Consider the following 11815-nt stretch of genomic DNA (forward strand, 5'->3'; position numbering starts at 1 on the left):
AAGTAAAATGAATGGTTGTGCAATTTTCAATGCTATAATTGATTCCCAAACTAGGCACCCTAAATTCAAATTTTGGGGAAAGAGGTTTAGACTAGACTACAGGAAGTTTTCTTTTAGCCAACGAATTAATTAGTGCAATCAGTTACCATCATGTATGGTTGAGCCTGACAGATATGGGAAATTTAAAGGTCAGCTGGCTAGGCACCTTTGTGAGGATGGAGTCAAATAGGTGGTTTATTATTATTATTTTAAAGATTTTTTGCTATAGCAGCAAAAATCTATGGCTTCCTTGCACCATATGGCCAATATAAAAATGTTCAAACTCTTTCAAGACATCAGTAATAACTATGTTCATGGTTTGCATCTCTTACTCTTCCAGCCAGTGCACCCAATGAATTCAAAGCAGACAGACTGTTAAAGGATATCTGCTCTAAGTAACCCCCCGCCCCCAACACACGTTGCAACTGTAATTAAATAACATTTCAAAACCTGTACTGTTAAAATGGGCCCGTATTTTAAAGGTCTGGTTTTTTTTTTTTTTTTGGTAATTTTATTATGGTTTGCATTATGCATATGTGGGTAGGGTGGACAATTATGCACCTTAAAAACCGAATATACGCTTGTTTTATTTCTCCACTTTTTTTTCTAATTGTCAATATAACATTTCATTTCAAATAAATCAATTACACATTTCCAACTTGTCCCTCCAAAAAAAGCAATGCGTTGGCTTATAATTTCAAACTTTAGCAAATTGCTATGATTAATAACAACTACGAGTATGGGGTATAATTTTTACCAAAAAAAATAATAAATAAAAATAGCAATCATTTATCCTATACATTATGTGGATAGTTTTAAAGTACACATACTGTATTCGGGAAATATTAAAATACAACTGAAACATGATACGTACTGTTAACAGTGCTATGGAAATAACAAGATAACAATGGGAAAACAAGGATGCATATTTACAAGTCTTAACATTCATTGATTCTTTTTCTATGTACAAAATATAAGGAATTTCCACGACAGGCATGCAGAATGAGCCATATTTTGTACAATGCGCCTCCTCTCTTTCCGGTAAAAGTAAAAGTGGCAAATGTTTATAAAATGAAGAAATATTTGATGAAGTTTTATATGAAATTTTATATCTGTAAAAGTTGCACATTCTTAATGATTATGTTTTTTCTCCAGTAATATTGACATATTATCATTAGCATTAGCATTAGTAGAGGCGTATGTTGTAAGAAAGCAAGCTTATACAGCATCAGCCAAAAAAAAAAAAAAAAAACCGTCCCAATTTCACCTATCCATTCGCGCCAAATGTTTCGCCACTCCTTCCTTGAATTTATTTAAGTTATCAACTTCCACAACGGATGGAAGTTTGTTTCAGCAATCAACTACACTCTGGCTAAAGGCAAATTTCCGCACATTTATTTGACACTTGCCTTTCCTCAATTTCAGTTTATGACCCCTCACGTTTGTAATTGGAGCAAGAGGAAGAATTCCATCAGCATTGAGCCATTCAAGGCCTTATACAGGGTGATTCACTACCAGTGCAATAAACTTGCAGGAGGTGTAGGGGGCACAAAGACGAATCGGAATCACATAGCACTGCAGGGTCCGAAATGGCTTCGTCATGCGGTAGAGGACGTTGAACGGGAGGTCGCGTGAACAGCGATCCCGCTGGAAGTCAGCATTTGCGAACCAGTTCCAGAAACAGTAGGATGGACGAGTATTCAAACGTTGAACTGGCCGACATGCACCTAGCGTATGGAGCTGCGGACTGTAACGGGCGCGCCGCTCTGCACTTGTACCAGGAACGTTTCCCGCACAGGCGTGCTCCTCATCATACGATTTTCGCACGTGTGCACAGAAGATTACGTGAGACTGGTTGTTTCACAAGAGGTACCATGAATCGAGAGCGAACGAGGATGCCAGACAATGAGGAGAATATCCTACATCTTGCAGAAGGCAATCCGAGTACGAGTACTCGAGCGATAGGCCAACGATTGTGTATTTTCCAATCCACTGTATGGAGGATACTGTCAACAAACCAAATGAGTTCATACCATCTGCAACGCGTCCAATCATTGGAACCTGCGGATTATCCACTCCGGAGGACTTTTGCTACTTGGTTTCTTCAACAGAGTGCAGCAGACAGCGCATTTGCTGCGTCCGTATTGTTCACGGATGAGGCAAGTTTCACAAGAGAGGGAACCTTCCATCAACATAACGTCCATTTGTGGGCTTTGGGGAACCCCCATGGTACGCGAACACGTGCAACTCAACGCCGTTTCTCTGTCAAAATTTGAACCTGCATTGTTGGAGACCACTTCATTGGACCGTACCTTCTGCCCCCTCGTCTGGATGGTAGGGCATACTTGATCTTTCTACAGCAAGTCCTGCCCGAACTTATTGAAGAAGCAAATGTTCCTCAGTCATTGCGCCGCTCAATGTGGTTCCAGCATGATGGGGCTTCCCCACATTACAACAATGACGTCCGCCAACACCTAAACGTTACATTTGGACAGCATTGGATAGGTCGTGGTGGTCCGGTTCATTGGCCTGCTAGATCGCCGGACCTATCATGCCTGAACTTCTTCTGCTGGGGTCAAATGAAGATATTGGTGTACGATACCCCCGTTGATTCAGTTGAAGACCTCGTCGCTCGCATCCCTGTAGCTGCCGGAGATATTCGAGACACGCCAGGAATCTTCCAGAATGTTAGGGATTCCATGCGGCGGCGCTGTGAAACCTGTGTGACTGCTTCTGGTCGAACTTTCGAACACCTTCTGTAGCATGGCTTTTTGCCAATGTAAAACTTGTCATTAAAATGATTTCTGTTACACTAACGAGTTGCTGTTTCTGTTCTATTTATTTGCTTCTGTGTTCACGCGACCTCCCGCATGACGAGGGCATTTCGGACCCTGCAATGCTATGTGATTCCGATTCGTCTTAGTGCCCCCTACACCTCCTGCAAATTTGTCGCGCTGGTAGTGAATCACCCTGTATATCTCAATCAGATATTCTCACCGGTGCATAGTCTCTAGGCTGCGATTTTCAAACATTAAGCCTCTCTTCGTAAGAGCACGCCTTTGTTGCCCTTCTCTGTACTGCTTCTACTGGAATGAGCAGCAGCCTGTAATACCCTGCATTTAGCATTAGCATTAGTAGAGGCATATGATGCAAGAAAGCAAATTTATGCAGCATCAACCAAAAAAAAAAAAAAAACTTCCACTTCACCCCTCCGTTCGTTCGAAATACCTGTCCAGCTGAGCCTTAAATTTATTTAGGCTATCAACTTCCACAACAAGGGATGGAAGTCTGTTCCACCAACCAACCACCCGCTGACTAAAGGCAAATTTCCGCACGTATATCCTACATCTGTCTTTCCTCAATTTGAATTTATGCCCTCTCAGGTGATTATTCTGAGTAAGAGGAAGAATTCCATCAGCATTGAGAATGCACAAACCATTCAAGGCTTTATACACCTCTATCTCTCCGGTGCCTAGTCTCCAGACACTGTAATTTGCAAAACTTTAGCCTTTCTTCGTAAGAGCAACCCTTTGTTCCATTCACTAATATTGTTGTCCTCCTATGTACTCGTTCCAGCAGCTCTACATCCTTCTTGCATCTTGTTTTACAGACTGCTGCTTCTATTGGAATGAGCAGCAGCCTGGAAAACAAGATGCATGGTATTTCAGAGACTGCTGCGAGTCATTGCGGTACAAGTAAACACATGGGTTGTGTTAGGGTAGCTAAGAATAGGAACAGGTGCATTTATACTTGCGTGTACACCAATGCTAGGAGTTTGGTAGATAAATTTGTTAGGGTTCGGTTAGGGTAGCTAAGAAAAAGAAAACAGGTGCATGTATACTTGCATGTACACCAATGCTAGGAGTTTGGTAAATAAATTTGATGAATTTGAGGTATTGCTCAAAGCCTCAAAGGCAGATATTGTTGGAATATCAGAGACGTGGTGTCACACAGATATAAGGAATGCAGAACTGGAATTTGGGGAGTAAAACGTCTACAGAAAGGATAGACAGGATAGGAAGGTAGGAGGGGTTATGCTATTAGTTAAGAAACACATAAAATCTAAGGAAGTGAAGACAGTCGACATCGCTGGACAGTGCAGTGTCGAGTCAGTTTGGTGTGACATAAGCATTGGGAGATCAAAATTGAGAGTAGGAGTGTGCTATAGGCCTAATGACTCTGATCAGTATAATAAGAAACTGTACAGGGAAATAGAGTGGGCCAGTAAATCAGAGAGTCTTATAATGAGGGATTTTAATTTCCCAGATATTGACTGGAATTTGTGAGTTGGTCATTCACACACTAGCAAGGCTTTTCTGGATTTATTGGATGATTGTTTTCTACATCAGCATGATCGAGAGACAACTAGAGGGAGTAATACTCTTGATTTGATTATCACTAGTGATTCTTCGTTCATTAAGAATATGCAGTTAGAGGAACCACTAAGTGGCATTGATCACAGTGTGCTGAAGTGGGATTTACTCCAAGAGGTAACTACCATTAGGGGTAAAGGGAATGGTTATTGGCGACTACGATGGTCTGAGGCAGTATTTAAATTCTATAGAGTGGGACCGACTGATGATGTTACCAACAGCAAATTCAAAATGGGAAGCATTCAAAGAACTTATCTTGGAAGCTACTAGGCTTTACATGCCAACTAAGAAATATTGTTCAAGGTTTAGGCCTCAATGGATATCAGATGAACTAATGAGACATATGGCATAGAAGAAAAATGCATGGGATACATATAAATTAACAAATGACACAGAAGCCTATGATAGATACAAGTTGATCTGTAACGAAGTTACAAAGGAGGTTAGGCAGGCGAAGGCAGATTACTAGAAATATTTGGCAATGGATGCATAGAAAAACAGCAAAGAGTTCTTTACTTATGTAAACTCTAGAAGGAAAGGGATGAATCAGATTGGTCCACTTGATATCGATGGTTCAACTGTTGATGATCCTGCTCAGGTAGCTAACAAACTAAATGAATATTTTGCATCGACATTCACACATGAGGAGTTATTCAGCGAGGGGAATACCAGAGGTGTATTCAACTCTGGCAGTAAGCTAGATAATCTTGTAATAACTGAGAGTAAAGTGGAGGAGAAATTGTTGAAGATAAACACAAGAAAGCCACCGTGGTGGATGGGATCTATCCAGTTATATTAAAGGAGGCAGCAAAGGAAGTAAAGAAACCCTTAGCCATAATTATGAGAGCTTTCTTGGGCTCAGGGGAGGTACCCATAGACTGGAAAAGTGCAAATGTGACCCCAATTCACAAAGGAGGATCAAAGGCTGACACAAGTAATTATAGACCTGTGAGTTTAACTTCTGTTCCAGAAAATTAATGGAGGGACTGGTTAAAGAAGCACTGCAGGATCATCTAGACAAGACTTCAGTTATAGCTCGGACACAGCATGGTTTTGTTAAGGGGAAGTCTTGCCTGACCAATTTGATTGGATACTATGATGCAGTCACAAAAGAACTAGATGCAGGGAAAAACTGTGATATTATATATTTGGATCTTAGAAAGGCTTTTGATACTGTTGCACGTGGTAGAGTGCTGCACAAATTGGAGCAGTGTGGCATTGGAGGCAAATTGCTGCTAGCGATAAAGGGGTGGTTGAGGGGGAGAAGACAGAGAGTGGTAATCAATGGACACTGCTCATCGTGGACTAATGTTATTAGTGGAGTCCCTCAGGGTTCAGTTTTGGGTTCATTATTGTTTTCTGTATTTATAAATAATATTGTTGATGGTATATTAAGCTTAATGTCCAAGTTTGCAGACGATACAAAGGTTGGCAGGGTTGATAAGGACACTACTGACGCTATGCTGCTGCAACTGGATGTGGAAAGGTTGAGCAGATTGGCTGAGAGGTGGCAAATGAAGTTTAACATTGACAAATGTAAATTGGGAAACAACAACAACCCCAGAGCAACGTATCAACTCTGTGGTACTATACTAACAGTGGTAGAGAAGGAAAAGGACCTGGAGGTAATTGTGCAGGCAGATATGAAGTTCTCTGAGCAGTTCAGACGGGCTGTAAAAGTAGCTCATGGTGTCTTGTCAATGATATACAGGAATTTTTCTAGCAGGGATAAGGAGGAGATTATTCCCTTGTACAAGGCAATGGTCAGGCCGCACCTTGAGTACTGTATACAGGTCTGGAGACCTCATTTCAAGAAGGATGTAGAGCTGCTGGAACGAGTACAGAGAAGGGTAACAAGATTAGTGAATGGATCAAAGGGTTGCTCTTAAGACGAAAGGCTTAAGTTTTGCAAATTAGTGTCTGGAGACTAGGCACCCGCGAGGTGATCTGATAGTGGTGTATAAAGGCTTGAATGGTTTGAGCATGCTCAGTGCTGATGGGATTCTGCCTGTTTCTCAGAATAATCACCTGAGAGGGCATAAATTCAAATTGAAGAAAGACAGATGTAGGATAGATGTGCGGAAATTTGCCTTTAGCCAGCGGGTAGTTGGTTGGTGGAACAGACTTCGATCCCTTGTTGTGGAAGTTGATAGTCTAAATAAATTTAAGGCTCAGCTGGACAGGTATTTCGAACGAACGGAGGGGTGAAGTGGAAGTTTTTTTTTTTTTGGCTGATGCTGCATAAGCTTGCTTTCTTGCATCATATGCCTCTACTAATGCTAATGTCTGTTCTGTTCTGTGACACTGGATATCCTATTTTAGGCAGAGCCATCTGCAGAGTATGACGGCTGCGCTCTTGAAGTACAGTATTGTTTTTCTATCACATTTACGCAATTGATATGAAAAAAAAAAAAAAACTTTTGAGAAATCAGATATGTTTTTCCTTTCTTGAATTGTGGCTCCTGCTAAACTTGCATCCACGATAAGACCTTTTTTAAAATCTGATAGATCAAGAGTTTTTCCATTATGGCTACAAATTACTGCAGCCGAACAGCCTGTGCAGGCGTTGTACTTAAAGAGGAAACTCGTTATCACCCCAAACGACAGTTTTTTTTTACAGCTATTTGCATCTATTCGCATTTATTTACACGTTTTCCTTCTTTGAGTGGCTGTCTTTATATATAAATTTCTATATTTTTTTGGCCAGTGCCTGTATCAATGGAGGGACATAAGGATGTTAATTGTAGTACATCGTACAGTTTCTCAATTACAAAAATCATAGAAGCAACTTTTCAGTTAGCTAAAATTCACATTAAGTTGCTTCTGATTGTTGAAACTTTGCAGAACTTCAAGTGTGACTACAATACGAGAGTCTATTTTTTATTTTTTTATTTTCTTGAGACTACAATCAATGACTCTCGACCGGAAAAATCCCAACAAGCACAAAATAGGTAGAATAAACTATTACATTTGGGTCACCCGGAAAGTTATTTCATATGCCCATGTGTATTGTGTCTGTAAATTGCGTGTGTTCCTGGTCGGTTTGCCTGCTTTGCTGGGCGAAAAACACCAGTTTCTGGTGGAAAAACCTTACTATCTACGCCTGAGACCAACTAACTCAGCCACGGAGTGAAAAAAGCCTATTAAAGTTCCTCTCGTCATCGATGGGATTCGATCTCGGGCCTTTTCCACCCAGTGTGGGGAGGACAGTGATCCTACCATGTGTGTTATCCATGAGGACTACACGAGGGCATAAATGGAGGTAAGCAGTTTTGTAATCCAACATTTTTCAACGGTGATCATATATACGAAAGGCGAAAAGAGTAATTACAGGATTTTAGCGCCATGAACAGATTAAACTTGGGGAGGTCAAAAGAAACCCCAAGGGCTCACATCTGGTGAGTATCTTGGTGATTCCTTTCTACTTCTCTCTCTCTCTCTCTCTCTCTCTCTCAGGGGAACTCGGGAATTTTTTTTGGCTGGTGCAGCATAAGCCTCAGGTTTCCTTGCACCATATGGCTGATGATGATAATAATGGAAACCCACGAATATTTTCATTTAATTCATTCCTTAAAATTAATTTTAGGAAATACTTAGTGTATATAACAATATTATTTGAGAGGAAGTAGAGGAAACGGTTGCAGATCCAAAGAAGGGCAATCACCTATTTTTTGGATCTGCCTGAGTAAACTGAAACAAAGATTGCGTGTTTTATGATATTAATCGGCAGTCACTTGCTAGTAATTTACTTACTTATTCCACCAATTCGGGGCTGCAGTTCATTTTTGGTCGATTTACTTCGAGGATCGTTGGTTACATCCACTCTGATCTCTTTAAAACGCTTAAACAGACGAATCTTTGTGCTTGGGGTAGAGCATCATCCTCCCATAAGCTGTAGCTCCTAACATGTCGTGTATTCTAGCAGGACGTTGCTCTGGCTTTACACAAACTTGATGTTCATCCTCCATTGTTCTATTATTTGGTTGGCGGTAGTGTCAAGGACAACTTTCTGTTTCTCTAGCGCCCTCTCCTGTAGCAATATTCGCATCGGATATTTTTTTTAAATTCAGTATCGTTACCTAATTCCCTCCCCCACCCCGTAATGTGTACAAAGGCCGTTTAAAAATTCAAGATATCATCTGAGCAAAAATGTTCGTGCGACTTTTTTAAAGTTAATATTTTAACAAAAAATTTAGTCATTGTAGATGACGATTATTTGTCAGTGCGCTTCATAATTACAAACAACGCTGATTTCAGATAATGCTGGGCAAGAGTGACAAATAACGCTGAATTCAAATAATGCTGGGCAAGAGTGAAGGGCGGTTTGTTAAAATAGTGACATGGTACATTATAGCATGGCTTATTAAACTGGCTGCTCCAAATACAGTTATTCAAACATGTTTATTTTATGAATATAAACTGTTTTTCCTTCATTTCATTTTCTTCTTTCTTAGTTTTCTGCTGTTCCGTGAGTGAAAGGGAATGATTGTGTATGTGTCTGTGTATGTGTGCTTGTGCTGGAACGCTGGCACAGGATCCATTTGGACGATTTCGAACTCGCTTTGTGCGTTCACTAAGACAGTCCAAGTCGCACATTCTTAGTTGTGGCTCACCTCCTCGTGTTTGTAGACGGGTAATAGGCAAACTTTTCGAATGATCGCCTTCCTGGTGGAAAAGTGGCTAGAAACAACTAAATAATACAAAAACACACACTGCACAAACGTAGCATTACACATTACGTAACATTTTTTGGCTTTTTACAGAGTTCTCTATTCATTACATTGTGATGAATAGAGAACTCTGTAAAAAGTTGTACCAAGGAGGAGTTGAACTCGCGTTCGCCCTCGTGTGCAGCACAGTTCGTAGAATTACCGTTCTCCCCACACCGGATGGAAAAGCCCTGAGTTCGAGACCCGTTGATGACATGAGGAAATTTTATGAGCCTCTTTCACAATTTCGCTGAGTTTGTAGGTTCAGGAGAAGGTGCCATGGTTTTTTTTCCCGGAAACTCGGCCTTTCTTTCAGGAAACAGAAACTCAACCGCAGACCATAAGCAATTTACCCACAGTATAAAAGGAGAATTATGGCCTCAGTCGCTGATACTTATAAAATCCTATCGCAACAACAAGTGGTGTTCAGGTACCTGAACGCACAACAATAATGGTTCAAAAAATTTACATCAGATGATTACTCGATGATGCACCCATGAAGGACGCCCGATTATCTGATGGTCCTATTGCCAATTCAGCCAAATAAAAAGCTAACCTGTTGGTATCCTACTTTTCTTCTAACTCGTTTATTGGTGATCTTGGTAAACCACCTCTTACCATTTCCAATTCACCCCATTCAATGCCTTCTGTGGTCTTACATCTAAAGGATGTCAGAAGGATTTTGAGCAATCTCGATGCTAAGAAAGCTCCAGGTCCTGATGCTCTTTCTCAAATTGTACTCAAAAATCGATGTTTATGAATTACTCCTGTTTGTGTAGCCTTTTTTTCACTTTTTTATTCTACAGGTGTTTTCCCTTCTGCTTGGAAAATTAATCATATCCAACCAGTTCCTGAAAAGAGTGACAGAGTCCTCCCATTTATAATTATCGTCCCATTGCACTTACTTCAAATCTTTCTAAATTATTGGAGAAATCAGTTAACCCCGAACTTTTAAATTTTCTAGAAACTTTCCATTTGATCAATGATCACCAGTATAGATTCCGTCAGTGTCGATCCACTGGTGATATCCTGGTCTATGTTATCCATCTATGGATAAATTCACGGAAAAAGTTTTGTGAAACTCAAGCAGTTGCACGTGACATTTAAAAGACTTTTCATCGTGTTTGGAATAAAGGTCTACTAAATAAGCTTCCATCTTATGGATTTCTGTGTTCTGTAATTCGATGTCCAGTTTTCTCTCTGATGCTCACTGCGGGTGATGGTAGATGGCTCTCTTCTTCTAATATCACCACTAATGGAGATATTAGAAGGAGATATTAGATGGAGATATTATTAATGTATCCCTAGGTTCAGTTCGTTCTCTCACTCTTTTCCTCTTGTATATTCTTTCATTGATATTCTTTCATTGACCTTCTTTCATTGATCAGAAATCTTATCCATAGTTTTGCTGATGATAGCACATTGCATTCCAACTCACAGTTTGAGAAACCTCACTATGCGCAAACAACTTCAACTTCTTGAGTATCCCCTACCAATTCCTTAAATGCTGATCTCCAGGTAATTGTTCAGTGGGGCAAAGATAACTTAATTGATTTTAATCCTTCTAAAACTCATTCCCGTCATATATCTCAAAATCGATTCATTCTTCAGTTCCTATGCTTAGCTTCGATAACACTTTGATTTCTAAACAAGATCACATATCTCTATTGGGAATTACCCTTCTAATCTCTCTTGGCATAAGCACATCACAAATAACCCCAGGGGCTCACATCTGGTGAGTATGGGCTTGGCACATCCAGAGTCCTGAGCTGGATATCATCATTGTTCTCTTTCTTGGTGATTCCTTTCTTCTTCTTCTTCTTCTCTCTCTCTCTCTCTTGGGGTATTAAAGATTTTTTTTTTTTTTTTTTTTGGCTGGTGCAGCATAAGTCTCAGGCTTCCTTGCACCATGTAGCTAATAATAATAATAATAATAATAATATTTTCTCTTTCCCTCTCGGCATTACTTTTCTTCCAAACAGCTGTTCTCCCTGTAAAAATCTGATACGCCCTTACCATGGAACATTGTTCCCATGCTGGGACAGTCCCCCCCCCCCAAACCTCTCTCAAGCTTCTAAAGTCCATTGAAAAGAGAGCAGTTAGGTTGATTAATCACAAAATCTCTCCAAAGCCTCTCCACTCTATGTCCCATAGACATTCTGTTTTTTGCTGCCTGCCTTTTCTATAGATATTTCCAATGGCATTGTTCTTCTTAATTGGCCACAATAATTCCCACTCTCTTCCAAAAGCGTCCGAATACGGGCCGTGTCCAACTTCGAATTCACAGAAGCAACTTTATTTCTTCCTCTTCTATTCCTTCAACTTCTGTTTTCTGGAATAAAATTCCAGATTCAAATTCAAAAATTCAAATCTAACGTAAACTTAAGGCAATGCAAGCCATATTGATAGAATTTGTTTAACTCTTGTAAAAACTAAAATGACGCTGACACAACTCGTTTTTAACTAGGGTTGAAGGCGCACTAGAGAGCTGTTATGATCTCTGCTCAACTAAGGAGAGTGATCACTAAATAAGTTATTACCCCATGAAAGAAAAGGTGGGGCAGGGCAGGCCTACTTTAGGAAATCCCTTGGAGGGTTTCTCCCGCACGACTATCCATGGGAACAAATGACAATTTGTGATGAGAATCTGTCCTCTTGGGTAGCAAAGTTGGTATAATCATCGTCCTGTCCACA

General features: G+C 40.3%; 1 protein-coding gene across 1 annotated transcript in view; it reads right to left on the reverse strand.

The window, feature by feature from the left end:
- beta4GalT7 (beta-1,4-galactosyltransferase 7) overlaps positions 1–1012 on the reverse strand; it is a 46403-nt gene extending 45391 nt beyond the window's left edge. The window contains exon 1 of the mRNA XM_090384843.1: positions 914–1012. The gene's annotated coding sequence lies outside the window, so the exon portion shown is untranslated. The remainder of the gene's footprint in view (positions 1–913) is intronic.
- Positions 1013–11815: the final 10803 nt, after the last annotated feature.

The sequence above is a fragment of the Mastigoproctus giganteus genome, chromosome 11, assembly GCF_048544385.1.
Source record: "Mastigoproctus giganteus isolate SK-2022 chromosome 11, ASM4854438v1, whole genome shotgun sequence".
In the NCBI taxonomy this organism is placed as follows: domain Eukaryota; kingdom Metazoa; phylum Arthropoda; class Arachnida; order Uropygi; family Thelyphonidae; genus Mastigoproctus; species Mastigoproctus giganteus.